Genomic DNA, 20335 nt, shown 5'->3' on the forward strand with positions numbered 1-20335 from the left:
GATTCCAGAGCAAGATGTGAGGACTAGAGGAGAATCTACGTGAGGATAGCACCATAATTATATATTGCTCCCTTCCCCTATCTCTTCGAGTCCCCCCTACTCCCCCATACCATACTGTTTTTTTGACTAGAAGAAAAGAGAATGTGATGCAAAATTCACAGACCCTTAGATTACCTGTGCTGGACATAACTGTGCCCGTAGGAGATGTGATAGGCAGAGAGCCGGAGCGTGGTCCACTGAGGACACAGTTTCTGCAAACACCATTAGTTGACGACCTATACCCTTTTGCATAAGGTCTCCTTCTGTGTCCTATTGAAACAACTCCCAGACACTTATTTGGATCTTACATCAAGACAGAGCTATTCAAATTCACTCTGCTTCAAGTAATTATTTGCTTCACTTTCATATGTTTTTTTTTTTTTTCCATGCATGAGGCCTTGTGGAGGATTTCTTTTAATTGATGCAGTTGGATTGGGTGACTGCCATTTTAATCTTTGCCAGACCCTCTGCTCTCCTTGGTTACCTCCAACTGTGCACTCACTTAAATCTAGGAATTTTTTTTTTTAAACCCACAAAACAAAACAAAAAACTAAGAAAATTTACAGCTCTTTCCTCTTTTCTTGCCTGTTTCTTTTCTTTTTTTTTCATAAATTTATGTATTTGTTTATTTTTGGCGGCATTGGGTCTTCGTTGTTGCACGTGGGCTTTCTCTAGTTGCGACGAGCGAGCGGGGGCTACTCTTCATTGCAGTGCATGGACTTCTCATTCCAGTGGCTCCTCCTATTGTGGAGCACGGGCTCTAGGCGTGCAGGCTTCAGTAGTTGTGGCGCATGGGCTTAGTTGTTCCGCGGCATGTGGGATCTTCCCAGACCAGGGCTCGAACCCATGTCCCCTGCATTGGCAGGTGGATTCTTAACCACTATGCCACCAGGGAAGTCCTTGCCTGTTTCTTTCAATGTCGGACTGAAAGGCACATGGAATAAGTTCCTTGAATTCACTAACTTCACACATCTTAACCCTGTACTTAAACATAAAACAGAGAACTATATTTATAAATAATTTTTAAAAGCTTATTTCTTTTTTATTGTTAAAATCCTCTCCCTTCCAAATATCCCTTTATCAGAGTCCAAGAAGAGTTAGACTAGACTTTATCTGAAGTGCGAAGATGAGAAAGTCATTCGTGGAGATGAGCCTGCCACAAAATCAAGGCACAGGGTTAACCTCACAGAAATCTTCGTCCAGGGTTGGCTGGAGAACTACATAAAGCATCCTTCTGTGATGCATACTTTACCCTCAATCCATGATACTTTAGTGGAATAGAGTTAGAAGTACTACTTGGTTTCAGTTGGATTGTAGTCATTTTTAAAATGAAGGATGACTTGCTTGGAGATAACTGAGAGAGAGAACCATCTTTCTTCACGGATGTCATACATCTTAGTGAGGCAAGAGCTGACACTGGAAGTCAGATGCAGAGAAAAGCTGTGCTCAGCAAAGCGGGGTCTTGGGAATGGCAGCAGCACCATGAGTGTGGATGTTCTGGCAAGGTAGCAGGCTCGAGCGGAAGAAGCTGGCATAACTGTCTCAAAGTATTTGAGAAACAGCTCCCTAGGGAATGCTTACGTTTCTGGGGAATCATTTAAGGAAGGAGATGGCCAATTTATAAAAATCGAAGTGGTAAGACCTCCTACTAATTGTGACAGAGAGAGAAATTGGGACTATGTTTTTTGTCAGAAGCTGTTGAGACCTGGGACTTGGAATTAATGTATGATTTGATTTGGAAGACAATTTACTTAGCATTAGCCTATATGAGAGATAAGTATAGGAGGAGTCATAAAAGTACATGGGGGCTAGAATTTGGAGCCCCTTAAAGGCCAGATAGTGAGCTTGGCTGCCATTATGGAGGTAGCATGAAAAAAAAAAAAAAAAAGGTGTTTAAGGCAGAGCAGTGAAGCTCTAAGATTGATCTAATTAACCATTTATGTGGAGACTGGGTAGATAGATGTGCATGGAAACAGGTAGGAAGACGGACCAACACTGGCACTTCCAAGATGCTGACGTGGTAGCTCAAGCTATAAAATGTATGCTAAATATTCATTAGACATTTACTTACTCTTAACTATTAATCATACAGTATCTGAATGCCAGATGATCTGGAAAGATGCAAAAAGAAACAATCATCTACTTAATACAATGAATAATTGACTTTAGAAGGCAGGCATGTAGCTAGGTGGCACTGTTTTGTTGTAAGCATTATTGTCTCACTACTTATTCAGGAAATACTTACTAAATATCTAGTATTAGCCAGGCACTTTGCTAGCCAACTGTGATAGGTGTGGAATGAAACAGATGACTTATGTCATGAATTGTACATATCGAAGCAAACTTACCTGAAAATTTGTTGTGATGTTCTCAGTAACAAGCCAGACAGAACTGTTATTTGCAAAATGCTCATGCTAAAATGCATAGCTGGACATACACACACACAGAAGGTAAAATTTCTTAGGCAGTTCTATAACCAAGCAAAAGGCTCATGTGCCTGCAGTGCAGAAAGCCAAACTCTGACAGTGGGAGTTTACAGTAAAGTAAGAATTCATTGCAGGGCACCCAGCAAAGGACTGGGAAACAAGTCTCAGATCTCCAACTTGGTCTTTGAGTTAGAGGTATCTGAAAGGGGAAGAACAAAGAAGCTAGGGTTAATCAGCATCTTGTGACATTTCTGTGATGTGTCTTAATCTTAGTTTTGGGAGTCAGGATGTCTCTGGTTTACAATTCTCTGGCCAGGTGGTCCATGGCTCGGTTAGCTCATCTTGCCCTGGAGAAACTACCTGAGTTTGTAGGTTAACGATGATACTGATAACAGCAATTATAGTACATCAGCAGTGTTATCAACAACAGCAATTTTAGTCATCTGACTCTGGTTAATTAGTGTTCAGTTAGCACAAAATTGAAGTCAGAGGGGGCAAGAAAGACAGTAAAGTTTTGGATAGAGAGAATAATTATAGACTCGGTAAGGGAACTTGATTTTAGGGGGACTCGGTTTCAGTTCACTCTGTAAAGTTATGTGATTGCACCCAAGGTGGCAGAACAAGAGCTAAAGACTTCTGTTTATGAGACAATCAGGTAGATATACTTTTCCCTATTCCCCCAACTATGTATAAGTAAATCCCGTAGACATTATATAGCAAACATAAGAAGGCTGAAAACCCTGGAAAGAAAAAAGCAGACTGATAAGGACTTTGGAGCTGAGAAAGGACCTGATGGAGAGTTTCTTGAGATTTCTTTTTCCGTATATAATCCTAAAGAAGCTGTAACCTAGCAGGACCCTAGGGAGCCATCCAAAGACAGACTCCCTCCCCCTGCCTATTGTTTGCAGAAAGACTTTAGCCTTCCAGGCTGATTTTTCACAAAGGCAGAAGCAATTAAATGGAGAAAAGATAACCTTTTCAACAAAGGTACTGGAGGAATCAAAATAAGCAAAAAAATGAAACGTGACCTACGTTTTAAACATTATACAAAAATAAACTTGAAATGGATCACACAATAAAATGTAAAACTTAACAACTTTTAGGAAAAAAAAAAAAAAGACACTATCTTCAAGATCTAGGGCTAGGAAAAGAGTTCTTATAACAAAAGCATGACCCATGAAAGAAAACAATTAACTCCTAGGAAAAATGCACCAAAAAAGAAAAAGAAAAAAAGAAAAACCTATGACATGCTGCCAGGTATGTGTACAGGATGAAACTTTATACACCTAAAAGAAGAATGCCAAACTGAGGTCGTAACAAAAACAAACAGAAAAACAAAGTGGTCCAGGCTGTGTCAAATTACGGGAGCATCAGCTGAAACAAGCACAGAATTTTATAAGGGTGGGTAGTCAAAGAACAATTCCTAAGGAGTTGTAAGCTGAACAATTCCCAAGAGTCTCAAACTGCTGGATATGTTTCATTCTGAACAGACAGGGTTAGAGAGACCTCAGAAACACAAGGTTGTGCTCATGAAAGGCACCAGCATAGTTATGCTTTAGTGGTAGGGTTAAAACAGTTCTAGGTTACTTTAGGCCCCCCAAACAACAAGAACAACCTGAAAAAAAATCTTAGAAAAGATCAAGCTGATCTGCAAGTAATTTTAACTGTTGAAATAAATGCAATAGCGTTGAAAAGATAAGAGATAAGCCAAACATTCACATGATAACATCCACAATGTTCAGCATTTCGTAAAAAGAGACAAAAGACCAGTTCAAATTTGTTTGGGCATAAAATGAATCTTCTCATCTCAAGCAAAGCAATTTCAAGGGGCAGGGATGTCCAAGAATTCAACTCAAAAGAGGACCCTTCTTCCTTTCCTTCTGGAATCTATTTCCGTGACAGAAGTTATAGCTATTTGTAAGGCCAGGATAACAAGCTTTGAAGTTTTTTCACCAGAAAAGAGAAAAGAGTAACAATACCTCTTCTAATCCAGGTTGAAATAATGCTGAGAAAAGAAGGCTGTCGATATTCTTGATTTAGGATATGACATAACCACTTGGATCAAATCATTGTGGCTCTGGATGTAAGGTGTTATGACTGAATGAACAGGAGTAGAAAAGTATTGTGCTATGTCAATTACAATGCAGAAAAAACAAAAGCTTATATAACTTCGTTAGAGAATAACTTCCTTATTTTCTTTCTTAATGTATATGTTTAGCAAATTTTGTCTTGTTAAGATGCCTTTAATCGAGATAATATACCCACAATAACTAATTAAAACATATTCTTAAGTACGCAAAAAGGAACTGGAAGTCTTCTAGACTGTAAAAATATAGGTCAGTTTCTAAATGTAGGAAGGAAGAGTTGGTTTTTTTTTTTTTTTTGGAAGGAACATGAGTATTATTAGAGAGAAAATGCATTGGACTTGAAAATGATCCCTTTAATCTCTCCCTTGAGCATGTTTATCATGCAAGCTGGAAAAATAATTTAGGACTTAAAAAATAAAATTGTAAAGTGTATTATATTATGTGAAAATAAGCACATCTGTTAGAATCTTTAAATTTGAATATCTTGCCTGTGTGCATTAAGGCTTTGGAAAGATTTGATTATGATGGCTGTTAGGAAGTCTTAGATTTTGGAAGGGACTACTTTGAATCTTATAAGCAACAGAATTAAAAAAAAAAAGAAAAACAGATGCAGACACAAAGCCTTTCAATTATGATTGTTGCTATATGGTTGTGATTAATCCTTACCCTCAATATCCCATGAAATACTCAGAAAATACAAGCCAGATGCAAAAGTCACATTAATGTAATACAACAAGAAAAAGAAAGAGATACACGGTAGAGGGTTGCCTGCTTGGTGATTGTAGGAAGTAAGAAGAAATACAAGACAAGCAAAGCAATGAAAATGTGGGTTCTAGTATCTTATGACACTCATTTGTGACTTCCGGCAAGGGAAGAAGTGTGACTGACTCCAGCTTATCATGGAAAATGGATTCTGTGTAGTCAGAAAACCAGGAATTGAGAACATATGAGAGAGAGGCCAGAAACTGGGCTTGAGGCTGTTCACAACCATGGACCCCTGTCTATTAACTGAGAACAGCAACTGATTTCCTCAAATTACTTTCTCTTTTCATGTACGTATAGTCAGAATCAAGATTTGAAAAAAAGTAAGGGTAATCCTCTTTAGTTAAAGAAAAAACCAGAGCATTTTGTAAGATATGAAGGGAAACTAAATGCTCATGGCAAAACATCAGAGTCTAAGAAATCTGTAAGAATCTCCTGAAATGCTAAATCTTTCGCTTTCACAGTGATCAGAAGAAACTTACCTACATTCTTTGCTATAAAATCAAAGACCTCGCCTCTCAGGAAATAGAACAGGTAGTGGAAATTTCCTGTGACCTGGGAATACAACCCTCCCATCATCCCCACCCAACAAAGTCATTTGAGGGAATTCTGTGCCTTTCTGAGTCTGGAACCCACCAGAGGGGAGCTCATCCATTTGCATCTCAGTTAACTTGCTTACTCAATGTGAAAAATCCATCTCTCCTCCAAACTGCAAGTCATTTTTTCTCTTCAAAATTTTACTCAAACTCTGCCCATCGTCTCTGTAGTAGTTCTCAAAAGCCTCTTGTCTAGCAGGCTGCAGTCCTTCCTAATGAGTCCAATTTTGCTGCAATTTATTCCTCATGGCAAATGGGGAAAATATGCTCTGGGTGCCAAAATCTCTTGGCGAAAAAATATTTTGCAAACATTGCAACTGGAGGAAATTCACTCAGAGTATTTTCCCATGCTGCTTTTTACCATAAAATTTTACAAAGAGTAAATAGAATAATTAATATGTTTAGGTAAATGTTTCCTGTCAGATTCATAAGAAACAGTTTTGAAAATGACATTTAATTCCAAGCTTTAAGAGATCTGATTATCTTTAAGATTGCGATAAGATTTATAAATTGGGTCAATATTAGCTTCACCGAAAGTTCTTTTCAATTTTTGAATGTATGTTTCACATTATCATACAATCTGTTCATAAACAAAGGTTTATTGATATAATACAATCAGAAATAAACAGAAGCAGTGTCTCTAATGTTCCATATGACTGATGCATGCATTTAAATGCTATAGGGATTAACAGGAGAGAATAATTCTGACTAATATGATATAAACCAATGTGAAAATACTAAAGATGTAGTACATTTCAAATATTCCTTAGAGGGGAAATATAGTATATTTCTCTAAACTACCACTTAAAATTTTCAATAATAGAAAAACTGCTTTTATAAGATATTATTTCCCTGTTTACATACCTTTATCACTCAAGGAAATCCTCGAAGTTTTAGTGAGGATTTGCTGGTGGTTTATAGAACTGAGTGTTCTACTCATGGAACCACGAATGGCAAGTGGTAAATGAATGGATCAAGAATCTATTTAAGATGATTAGCTAACTAGGTGACATTCCATAAATGAGGAGACTGAGACTGAAGGAATTAACTTTCCAAAGTCAAGGTCAGTCTGAGGTTATAAATCTTCTCTAGGGTGGCCTAATTCTCAGGGTTTTTTTTTTTTTACTTAAATAAGAACGATGTAAAGTCAAATATCCTCTAGGTATGAGATTATATGTCTTAAGTTTCCTTTATACTATCTGATTTTTACTGAAGTGAATTACAAGGGTAGAAGGATGCAGCTGTTCTTGGGCACTGCCCAAGAGCTTGGGTGCAACAAATATATATATATTTTGACAATTAAAATGGCAGTTTTTAGAGAAGAAAAATATTTGTCTTTGTTTTATCCAGGAACGTTGAAAGATAGCCAATAATGTATCAAGATCAGATATAGCAAACTATGCCAAACCTTACATTTTGTAAAACCTACTTTTCTTCTGCTTTGGAATAAATGAATCCTTTTCTTTACGTACTTTTGAATAATTTTTTCTATCATTTGATAGAAAATGATTCTATCAAAAAATGTGCATATTGTTCATATAAACATTCTCTATCCTTCAGTCACTGCAATCTTTAATTCTCATGACAACAGTGAGTAGTTTTATCTTATAGCCTTTTAAACTATACTCCTCAGAATATTTTTATCATAATTTCCTAATGAGGACCTATTGCAATTAAAATTTTGAAAACAATGATATATAAATTCAAAAGGCATAAATAAGATATTTAGAAAAAAAAGGAAAGGGGAGCAGTCTAAGGAAACATTAAAACCATTTTCACAAATTAGATTCTTCAAAAAGGAAAATCACTAAAATTGTAGAAAACTGAGACAACAAATAAAAATTTCAGTTACATGTGTAGTGATGACTATGTACCAGAAACTGTGCTAAACATTTAATCACACTTAAATCTTCAAAAACACCACAGGAAGCCTTTATTATTACCCTAATTTTATAAATGAGAAAAATGAGGCTCAAAGCTGTTTATTCCTCATTCATTCATTTATTCAACAAATAGTCACTGAATGCTTGCTGTTTCAGTAAACAAAGATATGCATATCCCCTAAGGTCAAGGAGTTTACAGTCTAGCAGGGAAAATAGGCACTAAAAACAGGTATATTTCTAGGTCTCGATAAGGATTAAGAGGAAAATGTAGGCAGAATATGGAATGGTGGGTAATAACATAAAAGTCGGTGTCACTCTTTTAAACAGGTGATTGGTTTGACAGCTTTAATATGCTAGTATCTGAGTAGATATCTGAGTCAAGTGAGGCAAAGGATCATGGTGATGATTAAGTAAGAACATTTCAGATAGTAAAAATACCAAGGACAAAGCCCCTGTTGGCAGATTACCAAAAGTGACTCCACTGGTAAATAATGGGGCCAAGGCTTGAATCCTTTCCTCAGCTGTGTTCTTATCAGCTACACAATAGCACCTTCTGGAATTTTAGTGCCTTCTCAGAGACATGAATTAAAGCACTGCATATTATGAAGACATATTATAATAAAATGTATGATTTGCTTTAATATAGTGTAATATAATGTATGTTTAGCTATATTCTTATTTTATTATAAAGCTATTGATATATTTCTACTAATGAGCATTCTATGCTTGAAAATGGTTTAAAATGGTAATTTCCTGTTCCTATGCATTTATATACTATGGCTACATTCTACTCTAAGAAATTTCAGTATTTGATTATTGAAATTAAAAAAAAAATCTTTTTATCTTAAAAGATTGCTTAAATTATAATTTTCAGAAAATATTCACTCCCTTAGTGCATTTATCTTTATTTTTGGTCACTAATGGAGCTCCTGGACCCAGTTTCAAAGTGTGTGTGTGGGGTTTGCTCACACCTCCAAGAATGCACACATCAGCTGGGTGTCCTATAATTCATCTCAATTCTGACACTATCTACCCAGATATAGCATCAGATTCCACAGGTTAAGGGTTCAGTCCTACAAGACGACCCCCCCCCCACGCCCCCACTTCAGACTCCAATCGCAGTTTCAGGTTGTCATCTCTACTTCTGATCAACTGGCTATAGATTGAGGGTTCCAACAGTACCCTCCTTGGACTTCAGATGTAGTCAAAGTTCAGGTTGTTAGATCATAGGTTTCAGCCACCCCTTCCCTGGGTTTCTTTAATTTGCTAAGGAGGCTCACAGAACTCTGAGAAGCTTTGTTCCCAGTGAATCTGAGGTTCTTGATGTCTCATCGCAGAAAGAATTCAGTGAGAGACAAAGTGATAGGTAAGAAGTGGATTTATTTAGAGGGAAACACACTCCACAGAGTGTGGGCCATTTCAGAAGGTGAGAGACCCTTGGGAGAAACACACTGACAGACAGAGTGTGGGCCATCTCGGAAGGCAAGAGGCCTCAAAATATGGTGTGGTTAGTTTTTATGGGCTGGATAATTTCATAGGCTAAGGAGTGGGAGGATTATTCCAATTATTTCGGGGAAGGCACAGGGACTTCCAGGAATTGGGCCACCTCCCACTTTTTGACCTATTATGGTTAGCCTCAGAACTCACATGATGCTGGTGGTTGTGTCATTTAGCATGCTAACGTATTCTAATGAGTACATAATGAGGCTCAAGGTCTACTGGAAGTTGAATCTTCCGCCATCTTGGACCTCGTTGGTTCTAACCAGTTTCTGTCATGTCCTGTGGCTATGTCATTCTTTTAAAGGTTGTGCCCTGCCCCATTCCTTCCTGTTTCAGTTTTACTTACTAGGTCACTGGTTTATTATAAAAATATATATATAACTCAGGAAGAGTCAGATGAAGAGATGAATAAGGCAAGGCAGGTGGGAAGGGCCTCAGAGCTGCCCTGTCCTCTCCAGGGTGCCACTCTCCCCACATCTTTATGTGTTCATCAATCTGGAAGCTCTCTGAACCCTGCTCTTTAGGGGTTTTATGGAGGCCTTATTATGTAGGTATGATTGATTAAATCATTGACCATTAGTGATAGAACTCAATTTTCAGCTCTCCTCCCAGGAGGTCAGGGGGTGAGACTGAAAGCTCCAACCCCCAAATCCCAGTTGGATACTCAGGCAACCAGCTCCCAATCTTAGGTGCTTTCCTAAAGTCACCTCATTAAAATAACAAAAGACACAATTATTTTTCTCAACATTTAGGCAATTCCAAGGATTTTGGGAGCTGTGAGCCAGGAACCATGGATGAAGACCAAATATATATATAAAAAATATTTTGGTCATCTGAATAACCAAATATATATTTTTCTTATAAATCACAATTTCACAGTCAGCATGCTATTATGTTTTCAGTGTAAAATATGCAGGGTGTAAGAGGTAAAAAAATTTCTTCCTCCTGGTTGCTTGTCACAAATCTCACTCTGAAAGAAGTGTTCATTTTAACAGGTCAATTACCTGATAGAAGATGTTGATAAATGGTGGATTCTAAATTGGTCTCTAAAAAGTACTATTTTAGACTCCTTTCTGCAGTGGAATTTCTCTGGTTTCCCGTTACTTCACCAACATTGGATTACTTCAGGAGTTTTAACTTTTAACAATTAAAAAGCAAAAATAATACCTTCTGTTCTTTTCCCTTTGCAATTCATTATTAGTGAGGTTGAACTTTTATTTTAATAAATATATCAGTCATTTGTATTTCTTTTTCTGTAATTGCTTATTAACTTTTTTATTTCTCTACTGGCTTGTTCACTTCTTTAAACGTAGGTGTATGTGCACACACACACACGTGTATAATACATGCTTACATATATAATATTAATACTTCAGATTATTATTAGTATTAAAATATATTTATCAATATTTTATCATTTAACTTTTTAATGGGATTTTGTACAGATATTCCAAATTTATAAATGGATAACTATTTCAAATTTCCAAGGTTTAATATGGACAATTACAAACTATGACAAAATATTGATTTTCCTACAATGTTCCAAACTAAAATTTTCACCATTATCTGTCATCTTCTGTTTCTACTATCCATGATAATAACTTTTAAGGTCTTCACTCTCAATTGGACAATTGCTATAGAGCCCAGTCAACATTTTGAATTAATCTTTTCTTTGTAAAACATTTTATACATTGTTATTTAGATGGATTTTCACATGGTCATATAATTTATGTACAAATGTTCATGGGATATCTTATCATTTTCTTCAGTAGCTTCTTCCCACATGCTTTTATTTATTTTTCCAAAATGCTAGTGAAACATCTCACAAAAAACTAAGTGAAAAAAATAAATGAGTTTTATGGTCAAATAGGTTGAGGAATTATTGTGTAATATATCTGTTCTCTGCTTTTATTCTGATCATTCCCTGAGACAGTCACAAGTCATATTAAAAGCTCTGAGAAGTCTTGCAGTAGAAAAATGAGTTTACCAAGCATTTCTCAAATTTATATAACTATAATATTTTTTCTCATTACAGTCATAGACACCCAATACAAAACCTTTGGAAAGATTAGTCTGAAGAGAAAACTTATTAACATAATGGTAAATGTGCTCTACATTTGGCCTCAAAATACCTCTCCGTTTATACCACCTTCTATGTTGCCAATACATTAACACCTAATCATAAAAACACCTACCTTTCTTTGCTTTGAGTCCTTTCTTTATATGATACTGGTTTACCTGGTGCTTCATTTCTCCATGTCTCCTTGTTGGACGAATCTGACCTTCAGCAGAGGTTTCATGTAAACAACGATCCTACATGAAGACCTTGTTTCCTCAGTTGAAAAGTAATCTTGCTTTCAACATGTGTAACATTTTTAGAACGCTCGTGGTATCTAATACGAAGTGGATATTTATTGGTAAACCATCTTGCCTACAAGTTCATTTTTTGCAATATTTAGGTCATGGTACTTATCACAGCACATGGTAGATGTTCAGTTGGATTTAGAACTAACACACTGTGTGGTGGAAGGAAGGTAGGTAATACAACTGCCTTGACTTCTCTCTCTGTGTATTAACTCTTCCTTTCTCAGTTACTTATTCTTTTTCTGATTAAATCTTCTGATGTGAGAAGTATTTATTAGTTCTAGTTGCTTCCTCGAGGAACAGATAAGAGACAGAATGCAATTTTTTCTTCCAAAAGAAGAAGGTAGTCAATACATTAGTAAATTTAGGTCATGATTAAATTGGCATGAGCTATTCATTCATGTCTTAAAAGTCAATGATTTTAATGGTGCCATTGAAATGAGTTGGACAACCTTTACTAAGGTGAATTTGTTACTACATTTTGGATATAGTTATGGAATACACAGATTACGATACAGAGCAGGATTCTGTGGGACTCCTGGGCACAAAAGCCTTCCTGTGTCCCCCATTTCTTTGATTACAGGAAATAGGCTTCATTCAGCCTCCGTGACCTACCCTGAGTTCCAAAAGGCAGGTTCAAACAGTTGTTAATTAGGGAAGGGAGGGGCCGAGGGAGGAACAGTCAAGAGAAACAATAGCGCAGCCTTGGGGTAAGGTCCTGGTTTCCCATCAAGGGCTACCACAACAATATCTTCGAGCTGTTTTGCAGATACTGGAGAAGTTAATGGTTAACAAAGGTATGCTGCACACTAGCTCATGGACCCCAGACTACTTGGAACCGGAACTTTCATGATGCTGACCCCCACTGACCTCACCACCAACCAATCAGAAGAATGTCCACGAGCTGATCACACCCTCTTTGAACTATTACTATAACACTTCTCACTACTCCCTCCAGGTTGGGACACACAGTTTTGAGGGCATTAGCCTGCTGTGACCCCCTTTGCCTTGCAAACAATAAAGCTATTCTTTTCTACTTCACCCAAAACTCTGTCTCCAATATTTAATTCAGTGTCGGCATACAGAGGCCAGATTTGGCTTCAGTTATCTTCAGAGTCCTCTTCTAATTGAGAAGCTATAACCATTAATGATAAATTGCTCAGAGAAAAAGGGGTTTATTTCTAATATAAGACAATTTTTATGTTCTGTGGCTTCTGCTCTCTTTGCCTCTTCCTATATCCCACTGACTTCATGTTGTTAAAAAGAAAACCGCAGGCCCAAAGTGGAGTCATTTCTGCTAGGCCACATCAACAGACCTGGGCTTAGGGCTTGATGCTTAACCTAATTAAAACTTCAACCTTTCCCAGAAATGTAGTCTTAACCTGTCAGTCAGGAATTTTCTGGTCAGCACTAATAAAGTAATCTGTCACATGGACCTTCTTCATCCCCCAAAGATGAGATAATCTGCCACATAGACCCCTTCCTTCCCCCATAAGTAGGTTATCTAAACCTGAAATAAACTTTTTTTCTTCTTTACTTCCTTGTTCTGCCTGTAACCAACTTTCCCTTTCTGTAGCTCTTTGGATCTCCCCTCTACATGCTATATGGGAAACTGTCCAATTCATGAATTGTTCAATAAAGCCAATTAGATTTTTAAAATTTACTCAGTTGAATTTTGTTTTTTTAACAATATCTTTTGCATTTTGGCAGAAAGATCTAAACATGGGATGGTAATAAAATGTTGTGGGAGCTGTATGATTTCCTAATAATTTTATTATTTAAAGATAATGCAAATAATTAAATAAAAGCTGTGTTTATATATAAGTAAAATAAAGAATTGGAAAAGGCAATATCTAAGTTTCCTACCATACTGATAATTCTATAAATTATAAAGCTTTCTAAAAACTTTTAAAAGAAAACAATGGATTTGGCAGGAATTAGTACAATGATTAAGAGCATGAGCTATGTAATGGAACAGCTAATGTGGTTTTACATCTTTACCTCTTACAAGCTGAACAGCAAAGGACCTGGGCATTTAATTTATTGGCGTAAAATTGTTCATACTAGATCTTTATAATCTGATGAAATAAAATTCATATTTTAAGGCAAGACAAGAAAAATTTAAACAAAAATTTTCTCTGTCCATTTGAGCCTCCTCCCTCCCCTCTAGTGTGCATTGGGCATCTGTATTGTGCATTAACCAGACATCCCCAATGGCAGAAATACCTGCTCAACCATAAAGATCAATTTTTCGTCTTCTGGCACCAGCCATGTGACTCCTTAAGAGATAACATACTTTTCTCAATCCTGTAAGGTGTCACAATGACCCACCACTTGCGTTGTACATGCAGACATCTTTGGTGAACTTTATGTACAATGCCAATATATCATTTCCCTTAAAGACAGTGATTGGTACAGAACAGACTGGGTTAGATGACCTGGGGGGACACTGGGCTGCATCTAATGGAAATTCTTAACTTAAATACTTACTTATGACCTTATTAATGTTACTAGCTATATTACTTGTATTCTGCCTATTTTACAAGACTATTGTTTCTTACATTATCAAATGTGTGACCAAGCCTCCAATAAAAAAAAATGATGACTAGGTGACTTGAAACGATGGATGGAATATATAGTTCTATAAGATCAAATGATCATAATAGTGTAACTCTAGTTATGAGAAGAAGCAATGAGCATTTTCCTGGGCCATTATTGGCTGATAAGACAGGCGGTCCAGAGACTTTTGACTACTGTTAACCGGGCCTAATCCAGTAACAGCACATTGAGTAGCTTATCAACAAAATCCTCACCTGACCTAGTAATGAGCATTCCTAGTGCCCTGGGACAAATTGGTCACAAAGTGCCTCCCAAATCTTGATCAAAATTAAGACCAAAATGGAAGGGATTGTAAAATAAAGAATGCTGCCCACCGTCCAGTTTACAAGAATCAAGTCATTAGCCATTGTAGTTGCTGACCTACAATACACCCTGAAAGGAATGCAGGACAAAGATCAATACGAGATATTTTGTGCTCTGGGAAAACTGTCAAAACTGCTCTCGGATAGTTAGGTATTTTCAGGAGAAAATGTTGTGAACCCAGTTTCTTACATCTTCCCATACTTAGAAAAACACTAAGATATTTGTTCCTTGGAAATAGCAGTAACCTACCGCGATGTATGCTAGATTTCATGTACTGCTTTGCCAAAATGACGTACATACGGGCCTCCCCCCTTACCTATTCAAAACAATCCTCAGAGCTTTATGAAGACTGTCTCCCAGGTTTAGTTCTCAGATTACCTCCATGAAAGTTTTCCATTTCTTTCTTAGATTAACTACTGATTAATTTTTTTATCAACAAATCCATTTAGTGTCTATTAGCATATTCCCTCTGTCATTTCTGATATCAGTAATGTGTATTTCTCTTTTTATCTTGATCAATATGTAGATATTTATTGATTTTCTTATTCATTTCAAAGAAACAGCTTTTGGTTTCATTACCTTTTCTATTGTATTTTCTCTTTTTTATTACTTTAATCTTATTTTTATTAATTTTTTCTTCCCATTTACTTACATTGGACATAATTTGGTCTTCTATTTCTAATTTCTTAGGATGGCAACTTAGAAGATTGATCTTCTAACATAAACTTAAATTTGTTACAAAGTATTGCAACCCATAATTTTTAATAAGTTGCATTTTAATTTTTATTTGATTCAAAATATTTTAAAATTTCCCATGCCATTTCTTCTTCTTTCTAATTTATTTAAAAGTATTATTTACTTTTGCTCAGTTTTATTGATGTATAATTGACAAACAAGCATTGAATAAGATTTAGGTGTACAGCTAATGACACAGGAGTGTTATTTAATATCCAAATACTCATTGATTTTCAAATATCTTTATTTAATTAATTTTATTTCATTATTTTCAGAGAAGATGTTCTGTGTAATAACTTTAATTTAATTGAGACATTTTTTGATGTTGGTTATTATCTATCTTGGTGAACATACTATCTGCAATTGAAAAAAACACATATTCTGCAGTTGTTGAGTGGAGTGTTCTATAATATTCACCAACTCAAGTTGGCTGATGGTGCTAAGTCTTCCACATGCTTGTTGTCTATCTCATTTATTGAGAAATGTTGAAATCTCCACCGAAAATTGTGAATTTGTTTGTTGTGTTTTCCGAACTGTTATTTTTTACTTTATGTACTTTGGAACTCTGTTATTAAGTTTACAAATAAACATTTTGGATTGTTATATCTTCTTGTTAATAATTAATCCCTTATTATTGTGAAATTCCTCTCCATACTTATAATAATATTATGATTTGAGTCTGTTTTTTCTGATATTTATGTAGCTATCCAGATTTATTATGATTAATTTTTACTGTCACATCATTTTTCTTTTTACTTTAACCTATCTTGGCCTTTAATTAAAATGGGATTCTTTTAGACAGCATTTGGTGGGTTTTGCTTTTTAATCCAGTTTGAAAACGTCTGTCTTCTAGTTGGAGAGTTTAGTCCATTTACACTTAATATAAGTATCATATGGTTAGATTTCAATATACTATTTGGTTATTTGGTTTTTTACCTAATTGATTTTTCTATATTCCTCTCTTTACTCGTCTTCTTTAGATTTATAACTGGGTGTATTTTAATAGTGTATTTTATCTCCAATGTTACATATTAAAAGCCTTCTTTGTTTTAAATTTTAGTGGTTGCTCTCAGATTAATTAATATGCATTTTATCATATCATAATCTACCTTCAAATAATAACATAGCTTTTCACATATAATGTAAGTACCATACAACTTTGTACATTCATTTATCTTCTCCCATCCTTGTGTAATTTTTATCTTACATTTTAGTTCTACTTTTAGTTCTACACATTGCACATAAGTACAATAATACATTGTTATTATTTTGCTTTAAACTGCCATTTGACATTTTAAAAAAATTTTAAATTAAAAAAAAAATTCTTCTTTTTCCTCCCCCACAAACTTGCTATTTTGGAGCTATTTTTTTCTAGGACTCCATCTGGTGTTATTTTTCTCCTCACGAAGAACTTCCTTTAACATGTTCCATAATGTAGATTTGTTGGCACTAAATTTTCTTATAGTCTCATCAAAACTGTTTGGATTGGTTAAGGTTGTTCTTTAGTAGTCCCCTCCCCCCAAAAAACCTTGCATGTTCAAAACTATTCAACTATCGCATTTGTTTTTGAGGACTATTAAGTTTGTCCTTGGTTCACACATTATTTTTAAAAAGATCTTATAACTATCACAACATTGTCATCTGTTCTTGAATTTTGCTATGGAGGTGTCAGGGCCTAATTTTCTCCTCCTTTAAATGTGCCTTAATATTTTTGCCTGGTTGCCCACAGGATTCTTTAATTTTGAAGCTTAGTAATTTAAGTAATGTGTATCTTAGTGTTCACAAGTGTGGGTCAATTTGTTTATGACATATTAAATGTTCTTTTGTGGAGTTTCTAGGCATCTTTTATTTTAGAAAATGTTCCTGAATTATAAATACACATTTTATTATAATAGTTGAATTTAATTTCAGGGCTTTCAATTTTACATATATTGAATCAATTTTGTGTTTTATACTTATAATTTCCTCTCAAATTAAAAAAGAATTTTCCAACACATTTTGTTTACTTTTCTTATTTCTAGCTTCTATATCTTATTGTGCTTTCCTTAATGCCTTTTCATCCATGCTTGCTTAAATTTTATTGTATTTTTTGAAATAAATCTTACTTTTCCCCATACATCTTTCTTGAGTTCTGCTACCTCAGATTGAACTAATTTTTCTGTCTTTCAACAATTCTTTAAATCCTTTCATTTCTACTTTATGTTCTTACTTTTTAGAAATGATTGCTTAAATTTCACACACAAAAAATGTAATTTCAAATGTCCTTTTCTACATGGCAACATTTATCTTGCGAGTAGTTCTTTATCTGTTACTAAGTCATACTCTTCTATTTCCCTTATTTATAAAATATTTTATATAGACATTTTATCAACTCCTTTTAATATTCATTATTGAAGAGGCTGGGTTTCCTCTCTACTTACAACTAAGTGTCTTCTATAGAGACTCAATTGGCTTTTGGATTCCTGCAATTAATTTGGAATCTATAGTCTTGCCAACATTTCTTTAAATATTTATTTATTTATTTGGTTGTGCTAGGTCTTAGTTGCAGCCAGCGGGCTCCTTAGTTGTGGCATGCAAACTCTTAGTTGCGGCAAGAATGTGAAATCTAGTTCTCTGACCAGGGATTGAACCCGGGCCCCTTGCATTAGGAGCACAGATTCTTAACCTCTGCACCACCAGGGAAGTCCTGCCAACATTTAAATTTGCATATTATTTTTGTTTTTCCTAAATTTCCACAAGAACGAGGGGGAAATGTTGACTGAACATTCATGTGCATATTAGAATTATCTCTTTTAAAATGTTTATCAACATGTGAGTTTATTTATTTTTTCTATTACAAAATAAACAACTTGATAAAATTTATACATTTTTAGGTACTGCAGACCCATGGGTTCTGCATTCACAGATTCAACCAGCTAAGAATCTAATGAACATCCATGGACCTAATGAACATTTACAGATTTGAGCATCCATGGATTCTGATATCCACAGGGGCATCCTGGAACCGATCCCCCAAGGATACAGAGGGATGACTGTAATCTCTAAAGTACTTGGAACTCCTCACTGTATTTTCACTGGCTTTTTCACCTTTTGACTTCTCATCCTATGCTTTTTGGAAAAAGTTTCCAATCACTGAATTAAGTGGCAATAAAATCCCAGCAATTTACAGAACTAAGTTTACTACTATATCTGAAGTCCAAAGTCCAGAGTCCTTCTACCTCAATCACAAGGATTGCACATTGTCTTCTTGTATTGCACTATTTTTCTCAGGCTTATTTAAGGATTGACTATAGACTGTTACTGTGAAGTTATGGCAGTTTTTCCTTTTGTTTTTAAAGTCCCCACCATACATATACATCCATTTGAGAGAGTACTGAATCCTAACTACTAGATCACCAGGGAGCATCCGTATACATCCATTTGTGTTGTCATGTTCCAGAACGGCTACTGAATGCCAAGTTTTTTGGAAGACTTGTTTTCTGTTTCAGAAATATTTGAAGATGGGGGCTGTGGGAGACATAATGAGGTAGAAAGCCTGTAGGCATCACTTTATAAAGCAGGCTGGTTAAGAGAAATATATTTGAGAGTCCCTGCTTCAAAGCCCCTATGTGAGAATAATTGATGGGCTAATATAAATTCTAATTGCCATAAACAAAATCAGCATAATTTGAAGATATTTAAAAATATTTGCACTAACATGCTATAAGTCTTTTAATAACTTTTAACTTTTACTTCTTTCCATATTCACATATTCCCTCTGAAACATATATCCCATTGAAGATATATTTCAAACTTAAATTTGTCTTTATTCATGGGATTTGAAAGATATAGCAATGACTGGGTCATAACTTTCGCCTGGTGATTGGATTCATCTTATTTCCATGGTGATTAACATGGAGCCCATTTGCCAGCCTATTAAATATAACTTACATTCAACTACTGGAACTGGAGCCAGATTTTTGGTTAACTGTAGTTCTGCTGAAAAGAATTTAAATGTGGTAGTCCCTAGTAAAGCTTGGCTTGTTGAGACACTTAATGACAGCACTTTTTCTTACTTTTCTCATATCTATCCCACCACCTCCTCACTGCACACATCAACCTCTTCAGTTAGGATAATTGATATGCAGCAAGGCTCAAAGGTTGATAACCAAGATAAATGATTGGCTATGACCTTCATTTCTCTGCTCACCTCCCTTAGATTACTGGTCCACCAGCTTTTCTCTGTTTTCTTAGTGGCAAAACATTGAGGTAGTTGCATTTTCTATTTGTGAGTTACTATTTGCAAGTTACTATTTGCATTCATAAGAAATGGTTAAATGTCCACTTGGACCAGGAATTTTTTTTCTGTACATGGAGAAAAATCAGGCAAAAGGGAGCTTAAAAATTTTGCATGGTGCATTCAAGTTTATCAGAATAAGAATATAATTTCTGTGTGTGTTTAGTGAAGCCTGAGGGGGAGCTTTGAACTAATTCAGGTAGGTGAGAACTTGAGCTCCAAAAGACATCAATTCCTTAAGAAACCAGCTTTGCTTTGGAGGGAAAAAATAATTTTCTAGTTTGGGGAAAGGAAGGCAGGGATAAGGCAGGAAGGTAATAAGAATTTCTTAACTGAGTGAAATCACACCATACTGAAGACATTTGTTTATCTAACTAGACCCTCAAGATTGAAACTGCATACTTCAAAACTTTACAGCTCCAACTTCCGCATATTCTCCAATGTAGCTCAGACTTTTAAATATATATACATATATATATACACACACACACATATATATGGTTTAATGACATCAGTGTATAGCATTTTATAGGTAAATGTCATAACATTGCATAATAACTGTAAAAAATCTTTTTTTCTGTTATGTAACTAAGCTCAAAGATGTATTGATAAATGGGTAGTTCTAGACTTTGCATCTTAAACTCTGATCCTGTGAGCAAATACCCAACTCCTTGTTATTACACCTTACTACTTTACCTAATCTTCTGTTAAGCATGCTCCCCCATCTGCTTAGCTCCCATACAGA

This window comes from Balaenoptera ricei, chromosome 3 (assembly GCF_028023285.1).
Source record: "Balaenoptera ricei isolate mBalRic1 chromosome 3, mBalRic1.hap2, whole genome shotgun sequence".
NCBI lineage: Eukaryota > Metazoa > Chordata > Mammalia > Artiodactyla > Balaenopteridae > Balaenoptera > Balaenoptera ricei.